Source organism: Eschrichtius robustus, chromosome 1, assembly GCF_028021215.1.
Source record: "Eschrichtius robustus isolate mEscRob2 chromosome 1, mEscRob2.pri, whole genome shotgun sequence".
Classification (NCBI taxonomy): Eukaryota; Metazoa; Chordata; class Mammalia; order Artiodactyla; family Eschrichtiidae; genus Eschrichtius; species Eschrichtius robustus.
This window is the reverse complement of record NC_090824.1, coordinates 3,356,307-3,370,276: the sequence shown is the minus strand read 5'-3', so window position 1 is coordinate 3,370,276 and position 13,970 is coordinate 3,356,307. Positions and strand designations below refer to the sequence as shown.

Here is a 13,970-nt window from a genome sequence, read left to right as displayed (position 1 = left end):
GCCACAACTACTGAAGCCCACGCACCTAGAGCCCATGCTCTGCAACAAGAGAAGCCACTGCAATGAGAAACCCGCGCACCGCAACGAAGAGTAGCCCCCACTCGCCGCAACTAGAGAAAGCCCACGCGCAGCAACGAAGACCCGATGCAGCCAAAATAATAATAAAAACAAACCGAAAAAAAAAAGGCTCAGTGAGACAGAAAAAGGAAAGAGCCTCCGCCACCCGTTCTTTCAGATGTTACCCCATCAGGACACCCTGCTCAGGAGAGGAGACGGGACAGAGAAAGGACGGGACAGGGCAGAGGGAGTCTTCTCAGGCCAGGGGCAGCGGCCCATCTGTTTTCACTATCTTGACGAAACTCTCATCAATCCCGAAAGCCCAAGCCCCCCAGCGACGGCTGCGTGTGAAGAGCTCTGGGGGCGTAAGGGCCCAACGGGAGACAGGTCAGCCAGAGAGCAGTGGGCCCCTACCGCCCCGAGTCAAGGCTTAAAAAATACATAAATGTTCAGCAAAAGTAAGGAAATTCTCTGGGATTCAGGGGAGGCGGGGCCTTTCCTGAACTGGAAACCCATTTGTAGGCGAAGTAGTGGGGCCCAGAGACATTATTTAGGATGTAAACTACTAACCAACACCTTCCTCTCGGACTATTAGATCCCGAAACTGTGACAATACATTTCTATTGTTTAAACCTTAAAAAAAGACATAAAGGGGCCACAGGTTTCACGGAACCTCTTTCTTTATGTTAGTCAGCGTTGCTCTGACCGCTGAGGCCCTGGTCTGTCACGCATCACACCCGCTCCCAGGTGACCCCGCCCACCCCGCTCACCTTGGTCTAGGCCACACACTGCTTCTTTCTCTTGTTTTTCTCAGGCTCTGCAAGTAAAAGTTCCACTTTCCTCTTGGAGAGTGAGAGCTTGGGCCCCCTGTCCCTCTCGGTCCCGAGTCTAGGTGGCGGCCGTGATGCTCTGGCTCTGCCCTGGTGTCTGCCGTCGTCGTGGGGTCCCCAGTCCTCCTCCGCCATCCCCAAGTCCTCCAGGAGTCCTGGGAGCCTGGCCGTCCGCCCCTGCACCTCCAGGCCACTGGCCTCCGGGGATGCAGGGGGCCCAGCTGGCGGCCGTCAGCACCAGGACTGGAATGTTCGCCGAGAGGGGGTCTTCTAAGCTCACCTCCCCTGGACTCGTGGACTTGAGCGTGTGCAAAGGCACGTCACAGTTCACACTGCCCAGAGAGCAGTCGTTGAAACTACAGGAGGAGTGACCGGGGATGTCTTCTGAATCGGCATCATAAAGATCTAAAAACCGATGACAAAAGGATTTCTGAGCCAGTTAGCAATTTCTAGCAGTGGACTCAAGTAGAGCACACCCCTTAACATGCCTAAATTATTTCTTCCATCACTGACCTTGGCAAATTTTGCATGATCTGCCCTGCAAATAAATCGTTAAAAATACGTTCGATAGGGACTTCCCTGGTGGTCCAGCAGTTAAAACTCTGCACTCCCAGTGCAGGGGGCCCGGGTTCGACCCCTGGTCAGGGAACTAGATCCCCCACGCATGCCGCAACTAAACATCCCGCGTGCCGCAACTAAGACCCGGTGCAGCCAAATAAATAAATATATTTTTTTAATGCATTCGATAAGTATCCCCACAGCCCCCAGAAAGCCCAAGCGTTCACCACTGCCGGGGGCTCAGCCTGAGCGCCATCATTTAAAGCCCTCATCCCAGCGTTGGCTCCACCCTGCCCACCAGCAGGGGTCTGAGCTCATTTCCCCCCAGCGGCTCCTCCAAAGAGCAGGCGCCATGACCCTGGTGGGGGCCACACTCAGGCCGCCCCAGCTCCCTGACCGGCCTGCACAAACAGGCCGCGGCTGGGCCGTGGAGCCTCGGTCCCCGGCACACAGAGCGGCCGAAGGAGGCGGAAATGAGTCTCTAAGTCCAAACACTCACTGTTTGCAAGGTGTCCGAGGTTGTTCTCAAAGGCCGGCCGCGTGCGCAGCGGGTCTGAACAGCAGGGGCAGGAGACCCCCCCAGGGCAGCCAAATGTCCCCACCTCTACCACCGCCGGCCAAGGGGGCTTCGGAGCTTTCCGACCCTCCTCACCCGCCACCTCGCACCAGACTTTCCCACCTGTTGCTCTTCTTTCTTTTCCTCCCGTGCCAGTGCTCTGGCCTGAGGGGCTCTGGCTGGAAAGGGCTGCAGAGAGCAGGCCCAAGTGCCCACGGCTCATCACCGTGGGCGACCCCGTGCGGTGCTGAGGCCTCCTTCCAGACGGCCCGGCCGTGAGGACCGGCAAACAATCAGGTCCATCCACACGGCCAGACGTGTGCGCACCTCCCTCCCCGCCGACCCGTGGCCTCAGTCACCCACAGAGGGACCCGAGGCCCGAGTCAGCAGGGACCCCGTGGAGTTCTTTCCCTTGGGTAGTGAAAACTCCCAAGAGGGCTCATTTCCCCTTTGGAGAGCCGACACTGTCACTCATTCCAGAAGGCAAAAATGAATACAAACACCTTAATCTAGAGGCAGCCGAAATCATTCCAGATTCAGAAACTGCTCAGAACATAACATTGTAAAGCAACCATGCTCCAATAAAAATTAATTTAAAAGAAAAGAAAGAAAAGACACTGGTCAGAATTGTTGGAATTCACGTAGTGGACACCCGTTCTAGTGACACGCACCCCCCGGCAGAGCAGTGAGTGTCCCCGCCAGGCCCCGAGGCCCCAGGGCCCAGATTGGGTGTATGTTGGCTGCTGGAGGGTGGGGGGGCGGGGGGGTGTCTCACACTGCAATAAACTGACAGCATCAGTTCTCGCAAACCGAGAAACACCTGGCCAGGTCCTCTACTCGCTGCTTTGGGGTAGAACGACATAGCAGCACGCCCGCCCTGTTCTTCAGCGACACCTGGTGTCTTAAACCACCACGAGGCCAGGGTTAACTGCACCTGCGAGATTAGCGGGAGTGAATTTAATTTGACTGAGATTCATTTTGAGGTTGACTAACTGCAAACCTATTGTTCTTGTCAATCTTCAGGCAAACTACTTTGAGTCTTTTTACTCTTAAAAAAAATTGGAAAGGGGAAAAAAACAATCAACTTAAATATCCAAGTGAAGTTTTTTCTAAAATATAGCAACACCCCTGGCCAGAGATGAGTTCACAGCACAGGCCCGAGACCATTGTCCTTAGAAAGGTCTGCCTGCAAGGTTGCCCTTGGCTGGCCTCTGGGAACTTGGATTTCAGGGGGTTCCCAACTTTCCCTAAAGACAGGAGCAGCTGCCGGCTCGTTCGGCGACATACCTCTCTCCAGATACCTTCAGCAAAGTCCAGGTGATTCCTCTTGTGATTGGCCTGGAAAAATAAAAGGTTTGAACAATCCTTTCTACGAAGGGGGGCAGACAGCAAATTCATGTTCAAAGGCAAGGAACGAGGGGCCCACCGCCCAGGCCAGCAGTTCCTGCCATGTGGACACTTGTGGACGGTGGCCCTGCGGGGTGGGTGGTGACAAGGAGAGGCATCTCCCGGGAGCTTGCACACAGGCGGGGGACCCCTTCGCAGGTGCGGCTTGCGGGACTAAAATGCAAACCTGGGCCACTGCAAGCGGGGAAACTGGAACCAGGAATGCAGAGAGGAGACAGACTCGGCAGCTGGATTCAACCACCCACCACCGCACCAGGAAGGACCAGGAAGGACCCACCCATTCTACACAGCACCTGGCACGTGTTCTGGACCCAAAGCCAGAAGATGGTGGAAGATTCTAGATCATCCACCCCAAACCCTTCCTTTACAGATGCAGCACCTGAGGCCCACACAGGGGCCAGGCCTTGCTCAGGGTCCCTGGGAAGAACCCAGGGCTCGCATCCGATATCCTAGAACCTTCCCTTCTAACACCAGGCTGCCAGGAAAAGCAACTCTTGTTCTTAATCAAAAGACAGACTCTCAAAGGACAGGAAGTTGAACATCTCTAGTTGGGGAAGAATGAAAAGGCCTGAAAAGGTGACACCGCTGAGAAGAACCGCTGAGAAGACTAATTCCAAGGAGGGGTGGGGTCCTGGGCAAGGGTTCCTGCTCTCCAGGACACGGGGTCTGCTCTGGGCCTCCACCCCTCCCCACTGTGTCCCCCCCACCCCGCCAAGGGGGGAGGGAGTACCCTGAGGCGACGGAGCGTGTTTCTCTGCCTCTTCTGGAATCCGGCCCTGGCGCTGGCCTCGCGGAACGCTGCCTGGATGCAGCTGGGTCGGCCGCTCCACAGACCAGCCATGGCTCGGGGGCCAGTGATGGACCTTTCACTTAACTGCAAAACGTCAAGCTCACGGGGACAAAGCACAGGTCAGTGGTTGCCAGGGGTGGGGGAGGGCTGACCACAGTAGGGCAGGGGGAGCTTCCTGGAGCCATGAGGCTGTTCTGTCTCCAGTGCCCTGGTACGGTTGTCAAAAGTCAGAGCTATTCGCTCTGTGAGTTATAGCTCAGTAAGACAAATCTAGGGCGTTTTCTAAAAAAATGTTTTTAACTAAAAGGAAACCCACCAGCAGCTGGCGGCATGGGGAGGCAGCACACAACCAGTGCCTCGATTTGGGGAAAGCCCCTTCGCACCCGGATGCCCGGTCTTATAGAAGCTCACGGGGAAAGTCACACATTCATTGACACAGAAAGTTCTAGAACGTTGGAGCAGAGTGGGGGGCCACTCATCCAGCTCACCTGTCCTTCCCGCTTTGGTTTGTTTTTCAGCAGATGAGAAATGTAAGCCCAGACTGGGGACGGATTTGCCCAAGTTGACAAACTCAGAGAACTTTCCCTGAGAAGCACAAGGTCGTTAAAAACATTTGACAATTTTTTTTTTTAAAAACCACGCACCCCAAGAAGAGCAGAGAGAGAACATCCACTGAAAACAAAACAAGACAGATCACAACGCAAATTCATGAAAAAAGAGACTACACACCTCCTTGCTGTTTCATGTCACTTGCTTTCCTCCGGAATCCCAGGGGTTGGTGCCCTAGGCTCTGTGGGAAACACGTCTGTTACAAACACGCACCACCCGCCAGTGTGTGCGCCACACATGGTCGACTCAGGCTTCCCCAAACCGGGCTCCTTGGAACACCAGTTCTGAGGCAGAAACAGGAAATGCTACAAACCAGACCCTAAAGCAAAACCCAAAAATCTACTTTTTTTTTTAGTATCAACTGAAATCCATATATTCAGATATCACTAATTTTCCCCCCAAATCGTTTTTCTGTCCCAGGATCCCATCCAGGACGCCACGTCGCATTTAGTTCACGTCTCCTTACGCTCCTCTTGGCTGTGTCTCAGACCTCCCCTGCTTCTGACGGCCTTGACAGCTTTGCGAGGCTGTCCCTCGGTTGGGACTTACTGATGCTCTCCTCGTGAACGCACTGGGTGACGGGTGCGGGGAGGATGACAGAGGTGAGGCGCCTTCTCATCACGAGGGCATCACAGCAGGTGCTGTCACCCCGACGTGTCCGTCGCCGGGCTGCGGCCACGCCCCGCAGCCTTCTCCACCGTGCAGTGACCTTCCCTCGCCTCCCCCTCCACCCCGTCCTCTCTGGGAAGAAGCCTCTCTGCGCAGCCTCCACTCAGGCGTGGGGAGTTAGGATGAGGCCCCCGGAGGGAGAAGTTCCATAAATTCCTGGTGATTCTTCTCCCATTTATTGACTTATTCAGTCATTCACTCATACCAGTACAGACTCATTTACTTTATACCTGGGTTATAATAAATACTACATCATTTATGTCGTTCCGACTTTGGCTGGAACTTGTTCAGTTGGCTCCCGTGTCCTTCTGACAGGCCCAAACCGAATTAATTTTGATTTCCAAAGGAACACACCCTGGGAGTTACTTAGTACTCTCTCTAGGCCTAGGTTAGATAAAAGTGCCAAAAAGTGAAATTATAACAAGTAGAGGAAGCTGACCCCCCTTTCTCCCCATTCCCCGCCCCTCTGCCTGGGGTGCAGGCCAGGGACTGGCTGATGGGCACCAGGGTAAAGGATTTCTTAGAGACCTTTTCATGAAAAGGCATTTCATACACATGGTTAAAAAAAGCTATTAGGGGGCTTCCCTGGTGGCGCAGTGGTTGAGAATCTGCCTGCCAACGCAGGGGACATGGGTTCGAGCCCTGGTCTGGGAAGATCCCACATGCCGTGGAGCAACTAGGCCCATGAGCCACAACTACTGAGCCTGCGCGTCTGGAGCCTGTGCTCCGCAACGAGAGGCCGTGACAGTGAGAGGCCCGCACACCGCGATGAGGAGTGGCCCCCGCTTGCCGCAACTAGAGAAAGCCCTAGCACAGAAACGAAGACCCAACACAGCCAAAAATAAAATAAATAAATAAATAAAAATTTAAAAGGTAGCACTGTTACTTTGATGAATGCATAATCTCTTTAAAAAAAAAAAAAAAAAGCCATTAGGGCTTCCCTGTTGATCCAGTGGTTAAGACTCCGCACTTCCACTGCAGGGGGCGTGGGTTTGATCTCTGGTGGGGGAACTAAGATCCCTCATACCCCGCAGTGAGGCCAAAAAAACAAAAAAACCATTACACGGTATACAATAAGTAAATGAAGTTAAGTAAGTGAAGTCCCTCTGCGTAGGTCTTGTATCATTTCTTTGATGCCAGGAGGAATTCAGTTAATAGATGGAAGCTTGCAGATGGTCTGAGGGTGTCCACCAGTTTACAGCTGGGGAAACTGAGGCCAAGAACATCTGATTCGCCCTGAGGTACAGAGCTAAGGCCAGAAGCCGGTCCTAGTTCCTGCCATGTGACTGCACTCTGTTCCCCTACACACACACACACACACACACACAGACACACAAACAGACACACACATGGAGACACGCAGACACACACACAAATACACACAAAGACACACACACAGGCAGAGACAAACACACAGACACAAAGACACACACACAGAGACACACACACACATACACACATACACAGAGACAGAGACGCACACACGCACACACAGAGACACACAGACACACACACGGAGACACACACAGACACACACAGAGACACACACAGACACACACAACGCCACCCTGGGATGTCCTGGGCCCCAAGGTGCCAGGTCTCAGGACCCCCCCCTCAAAGCCCCGCCCACCCGGCCCAGCAGCTTCTCAGGCAGAGCGCATAACAGACAACCCACACTCTCCACCCTCACAGGTTACTTTTAAAAGCCATTATCATGCAGATTTACTGGAGAATTCTTTGAAACCAAGCCTATTATTATCAAAGCCACCAGGTTACACAAACCCAGTAATCCTTCCTGGCCTCTCCTTCTGGACCGGTTGACCTTCTCTCCTCTGGCCTCTTTGCAGCGCCCAGTCCCCGCTCCTTTACCCCACGGGGCTGCGCTGCTCTCTCCCCGTCCACCACCCTCCGCAGTTCGAAGCCCTCTGCCAAGGCCACAGCCTAACCCAGGTGACAATTCCAGGTGGGCTGCACTTGTGTCTACAAAGGCTCCTGCGTGGAAGCTGGAGATGTTAGAAGATCTGTTGTTTGTTTGCACATCTCCTATGGAAGTGTTTAGAAGTCACCACTCTGTCCCGAGAGCCACCAAATTGCTACCTGCCAGTCGTGTCCGTTAAGCTCTACCCCTGAGTGCCCTGCCCGCCCAGCGTCTGCCGGGTACACACACCAGAGTGTGCGTGAGGCCGTCCTAGAGGCCCCGTGTCTCCCGTGGGCTAACCTCCCCCACGCTCAGCTGCCACTCCTCTCTCTCTCACACACACAGGCTGCGCTTTCTCCCTGGTTCTCGTCTCTCTCTAACGTTCTCTGTATCCTCCTCCTCTGTCCCCGGGATCCGCAGCCCCTTCAGCCAGCTCACTCCGTCGCCTGGGCTTTTTGCTGCTGTATCCACAGCTGTGCCCCCCAGGCCTGGCCCGGTGCGGAGCAGGCAGCGGTGCTCAGTGAATGCTTCCTGGATGAATCACGCACGTGTGCTCCACAGAGACCTCTCACTCTGCATGTGCCAAACCAAATGCTCTCCCCCCATGACACACCCCTCCTTTCACTGTGGCTAGAGCGGCTCCACCATCCTGTAAGACCTCCAAGCCAGAAACCACAAAGATTCTCCTGGAGGCTGAATAGCTGATGGCCCTGGGACCAGACATCCTGGGTCCAAAACCCATGCCTGCTACTAACCCAGCTGCACGACTTCAGACGTCTAAAGTAGCTTTTCCAGGAAATCCCCTGGCTGTCCAGTGGTTAGGACTCAGCGCTCTCACTGCCGGGGCCCGGGTTCAATCCCTGGTCTGGGAACTAAGATCTCACAAGCCGCACAGCGAGGCCAATAAATAAATAAAGTAGCTTCTCCTGACTTACATACAAAACAGAAACAGACCCACAGACATAGAAAACAAACTTATGGTTACCAAAGGGGAAGCAGGGAGGGATAAATTAGGAGTTTAGAATATAACAGATACACACTACTATATATAAAATAGATAAACAAGGACCTCCTGTATAACACAGGGAACTATACTCAATATTTTGTAATAACCTACAAGATATATATGTATATATAACTGAATCACTTTGCTGTACACCTGAAACTAACAGAACATTGTAAATCAGCTATACTTCAAAATTAACTATACTTCAATATAAATAAATAGATAAATAATTGAAAAAATAAAGTAGCTTCTCCAGCCTCAGTCTCCCTATCAGTAAAATGGGTGAGCCGTTGAGGAGCCCATCGTGGATGTGAGAGGGGTTAGCACGCTGCTCTCTGTGCTGGTTTATTATTTCACTGGCTGCTCCGAGATGAACATGTCACTGAAACATCCAACTCCATGCAAAGCACCACCCAAGGGAATCAGGCTCAAAGGACACCCAGCCGCTGGAAAAGTACATTTTATTTTATTTATTTATTTTTTAAAGTCTTTCTTGAATTTGTTACAACACAGCTTCTGTTTTATGTTTTGGTTTTTTGGCCACAAGGCATGTGGGATCTTAGCTCCCCGACTAGGGATTGAACCCTAGTCGCACCTTAACCACTGGACCACAAAGGAAGTCCCAAAGTACATTTTAAATCAGAGTGTCACCCATCCACCGGGTGGTGGAAGTCTGCATGCCATATGGTGTTTCTTCTTTGATGGGAGGGTGCTGTCCAAAATTCTCTCAGGAGGCCCCGAGAGAGTGGAAATGAGTGGAATGAATGGTACCCTCTCCCAGCTTCTCCAGAAGCTGGAGAGAGGCCTAGAACAGGGTATCCCTCAGAGTCTCCAGGGGAACCAACCATCACCTGGATCTCAGATTTCTGGCCTCCAGGCCTGCGAGAGAATAAATCTCTTGTTTTGTCAGGCTACCTGGTTGGTGGTGATTTGTTATGGCAGCCACAGGAAACTAACAAGCCCTGTTAGTACAAGTGTTGTACTCAGAGAAAAATCATATGATCTTAAAGAATTCTGTTCTTTTCACTTGAACTTCAAAAGAACAAGAGCAGATCACGGCGCTGTTTAGTTTGTGAGGGATGGGACAGCCCCCAACCTGGGCTGGAGGCATCTGTAGTCAAACATGAAAGCACCAAGGATGGCAAAAGACCAGGTTAGACATGAAATCATCCTGAATTCGACTTTGGTTGCCAGAATTTCAATCATTTAAAGAGATATTCCCAATACGTGGGGAGAAATACCCGGCATGTGGGTTCAAGTCCCAATCCCGCAAGCCATGCAGCATGGCCACAAAAAAAAAAAAAACAAAAAAACCCCAGAAACAATCCCAGGGCCCACCTGGGAAAAGGTCTTTTTCACAGACTGACTTCACAGGCGTCAAGAAGTCATAACCTGGTAACCTGGGTTTTTGTTTTTTTCTTTTTTGGCCAGACCACACAGCATGCAGGATCTTAGTTCCCTGACCAGGAATCGAACCTGCACCCCCTGCAGTGGAAGCACGGAGTCTTAAACACTGGACCACCAGGGAAGTCCCTAACCTGGGGTTTTAAAATGGAAAAATTAGGGACCAGCAAACCAACTGCTGGCCAGTCCTTGGTCTGCCCCTGACCTGTCCTAGCCCCATCCCCTTGCCCATCGGGCCCTCAACTTTGCACAATTGTGGTTATTAAACCAGAGGAGTAAAAGCCCAACAAGAAGACAGAAATGGAAAATAAGAGGGTGCGTTTGTCTCTCAGCCTCTTCTGGCATCTTTTGCTGGTTTCGTGTACTAACTGGCAAAGGGTCAATGTGGTAATTAGACATTTGTTGCAGGTTGAACACTTGGCAAATTTTCCTACTGAAGCTTTAAAAAATTCACTTTGTAAATAGACTGCTTTAATGCATTAGTAAAATACTGGATAATAGCAAAAAAAATTAATAATAAAAATTAAATGCCTGCTGGGAGTTCCCTAGCGGTCCAGTGGTTAGGACTCTGCGTTTTCACTGCAGAGGGCACGGGTTCAATCCCTGCTCAGGGAACTAAGATCCCTCAAGCTGCAAGACATGGCCAAAAAAAAAAAAAATTAAATGCCTGCTAACATATACAATGGAATACTCCTCATCCATAAAAAAGAATGAAATAGGGCTTCCCTGGTGGCACAGTGGTTGAGAATCTGCCTGCCAATGCAGGGGACACGGGTTCGAGCCCTGGTCTGGGAAGATCCCACATGCCACGGAGCAACTAGGCCCGTGAGCCACAACTACTGAGCCTGCGCGTCTGGAGCCTGTGCTCCGCAACAAGAGAGGCCGCGACAGTGAGAGGCCCGCGCACCGCGATGAAGAGTGGCCCCCGCTTGCCGCAACTAGAGAAAGCCCTCGCACAGAAACGAAGACCCAACACAGCCATAAATAAATTAAATTAATAAATAAATAAATAAATAAAATTAAAAAAAAAAAAAAAAAGAATGAAATAATGCCATTTGCAGCAACATGGATGGACCTAGAGATTATCATACTAAGTGAAGTAAGAAAAAGACAAATATCACATGATATCACTTATACATGGAATCTAAAAAATGATACAAATGAACTCATTTAAAAAACAGAAATAGACTCACAAACATAGAAAACAAACTTATGGTTAGCAAAGGGGAAAGGACGGGGGAGGAATAAATTAGGAATTTGGGATTAACAGATATAACTACTAAATATAAAATAAACAAGGGCTTACTGTACAGCACAGGGAACTATATTCAATACCTTATAATAACCTATAATGGAAAAGAATCTGAAAAAGAATATATATGTATATATACATAAAACTGAATCACTTTGCCGTACACCTGAAACTATCACAACATTGTTTGTAAATCAACTATACTCCAATTTCAAAAAAAAAAAAAAAGCCTGCTAACAAGGCAGAAAGAGGGAAAAGATAATGGGCCTTCCCAAAACAGTCCAAAACCCCAGAGGCTCTGCAGCCCAGGTCACCCCACCGCTGGAGCCACGCCCGGGAGGAACACCCCTGAGGGACACACCAGCTCCCAAACTGGAGCCACTTCTGAAGGTTCCTACCTGGAGTCCAGAAGCAACCAGGAACAGGGGCCGCAAACAGAAGGTGGAGGCGAAGTCCGGAGAGCCAGCTTCTGAGAGCAGAGGAGTTGGAGGAGAGAGACGCTGGTCTGGAGAAAAGAACAGAGCAGATGCAAAATTGTCTTTTGACAAAGAGGAATTTAGCAAATCTACTCTCAAGATCTGCAAAGAAGGAGAAAAAATATCGTGAGCCTCCCGGCCCCCACCCTCCATATGACCACATGGAAGAGGCACGCTGGGGACGAAGGGATTCAGGATGCCGAACGGGGCACCTCGAAGTTGGCCCCAGTGCTTAACTCAATTTTGCATTTCCACTTCAAAGGAAAAACACACTCAAAAAGTTCTCACTTAACAATATTCAAAAACTAACCAACAGTTCAAAATGGGCATCCTTTCCTTGCAATAAAATTTGTCCTGAAAGATTTCTCAAACTCCTCTTCCCCAAAAGTGGTTTCTAAGACGATTAGCTTTATTCGAGTGCAGATAGGCAGGCTGGAAACAGCCTGTCGTTTCACAGGATGCTAGGTCTTTATTTTTCTACCCACGTGAAACTAAGATCTGGGCCAAGCTTCAAATATCTGAGCACCTTTCCTGGACCAGGAACCTGAAGAGTAAGAAGTCTTTGAAGGTCGAATTTCTAAAGATAAACCCCTGTGTGCACACACACACACACACACACACACTAACACACACTCTAACAAGAAACAATCCTGGATGTGAACATCTTCCAAGGACACCTTCATCGGCTCAACTCGCCAGGGTAGGTTCTCAGCAAATATTATTCAAGTGTAAATAGTCTAAAGGGAAGTCAGGAGACTGAACATTATCCCCCTTTCCTAACTGCGCATAGAACAAGAAGGAACGCTCCAGGACATCCCTGGTGGTCCAGTGGTTAGGACTCCACGCTTTCACTGCAGGGGGCACGGGGTTCGATCACTGGCCAAAAAAAAAAAAAAAGAATGGACGCTCCAAATAAATACGTTCTGCCGGGTATGTGGTCAGGTTCTTGGGAAGGGCGGGGGACATTAGGTCTGTATTTTCATGCACAAATCACAGGGGGTATTTCTTTCTTCTTTTTTTTTCTCCAGCGTTAATTTTTAAGACGGACACCTTCATACATACTTGCTATTATTTTGACCAGACACTTTTGGGTACAATTATTCTGAGATATAAATTAAAAAGGAATGACAGGGACTTCCCTGGTGGTCCAGTGGTAGAGAATCTGCCTTCCAATGCAGGAGATGTGGGTTTGATCCCTGGTCAGGGAACTAAGATCCCACATGCCGCAGGGCAACTTAGCCCGCGCACCACAACGACTGAGCCCATGCGCCTCAACAAGAGAGCCCACGTGCCGCAAACTACAGAGCCCATGTGCCCTGGAGCCTGCACGCCACAACTAGAGAGAAGCCCACGTGCCGCAATGAAGAGCCTGCACGCCATAACTAAAGATCCTGCATGCCTCAACGAAGACCCCACGTGCCACAACTAAGACCCGACGCAGCCAAAAAAATAAGGAAAATAAATAAATTAAAAAAAAAAAAAAAAAAAAGGAATGACAGCGGATATTTTTTTTCCATTTTGCAATCTCCTGTCCCTTAATGCCATGTGAAAATCAGGTCAAAAGTTAAAACTCCTGGGGACTTCCCTGGTGGTCCATTGGGTAAGACTCCGAGCTCCCAATGCAGGGGGCCTGGGTTCAATCCCTGGTCGGGGAACTAGATCCCGCATGCATGCTACAACTAAGAAGTCCACATGACACAACTAAAGATCCCGCATGCTGCAGCTTACACCCGGCACAGCCAAAATAAATAAGTAATTTTTTAAAAAAACCTTACAACTACAGTTTAAGACAATGTTGACCAAGCTTTAAAGGGAAAAGCCGTTTCAGAGGTGGCCACGTCTCATTTTACCTTGTGTGGTAGGTCAGCCTCTCCAAAGCTCCTGGGCTCCCCTCAGAATCCATCAGATCACAAAGTTCTGCAACGAAAACAGAAGAATTCCCGTTCAGGCTGAAGGAACCCACAGAAAACCTAGAGAACAAGACCGTCCGGGATTTTATTTCTTATTTTACGTCAGTTTGTCTAGAGGAAACCACAGGTTAAAATAATATTTTAGTTTGGAAAAATACTGTGTAGCTTTGCGTGCAGACGTTAATCGACCCCAGCTAAATTCCGGGGCGTCCTAGAACTCTCCCGTGGGCCTGGGGGCGGGGAGCTTCCGGACTTCCCAGGAACAGGCGGCGGGCCGGCCCAGGAGGGGGCGGGGTCAGCCGGAGCGCCGCCCCCCCCCCCCGCCCTCAGCCCGGTCAGAGCCGGCCCGGGGCGCCCCGCGGAGGGGAGCTGCGGGGCCGCTTCTCAATCCCTCTCTCCCCCGCCAGCCCTCACCTCGTGGGGGGGACGCTCCACCCTGCAGGCCCGCCTCCCGGAGCGGGGGGGAGGGGACAACAGGTGTTCCTCCTTAAGGGGGAAAGAGCCCCAGCCCCAGGGAGTGGGGCCCCA

General features: G+C 50.8%; 1 pseudogene; it reads right to left on the bottom strand.

Annotated features, from left to right (window-relative positions):
- Positions 1 to 833: 833 nt before the first annotated feature.
- Positions 834 to 13,670, bottom strand: LOC137767489 (uncharacterized; annotated as a pseudogene).
- Positions 13,671 to 13,970: the final 300 nt, after the last annotated feature.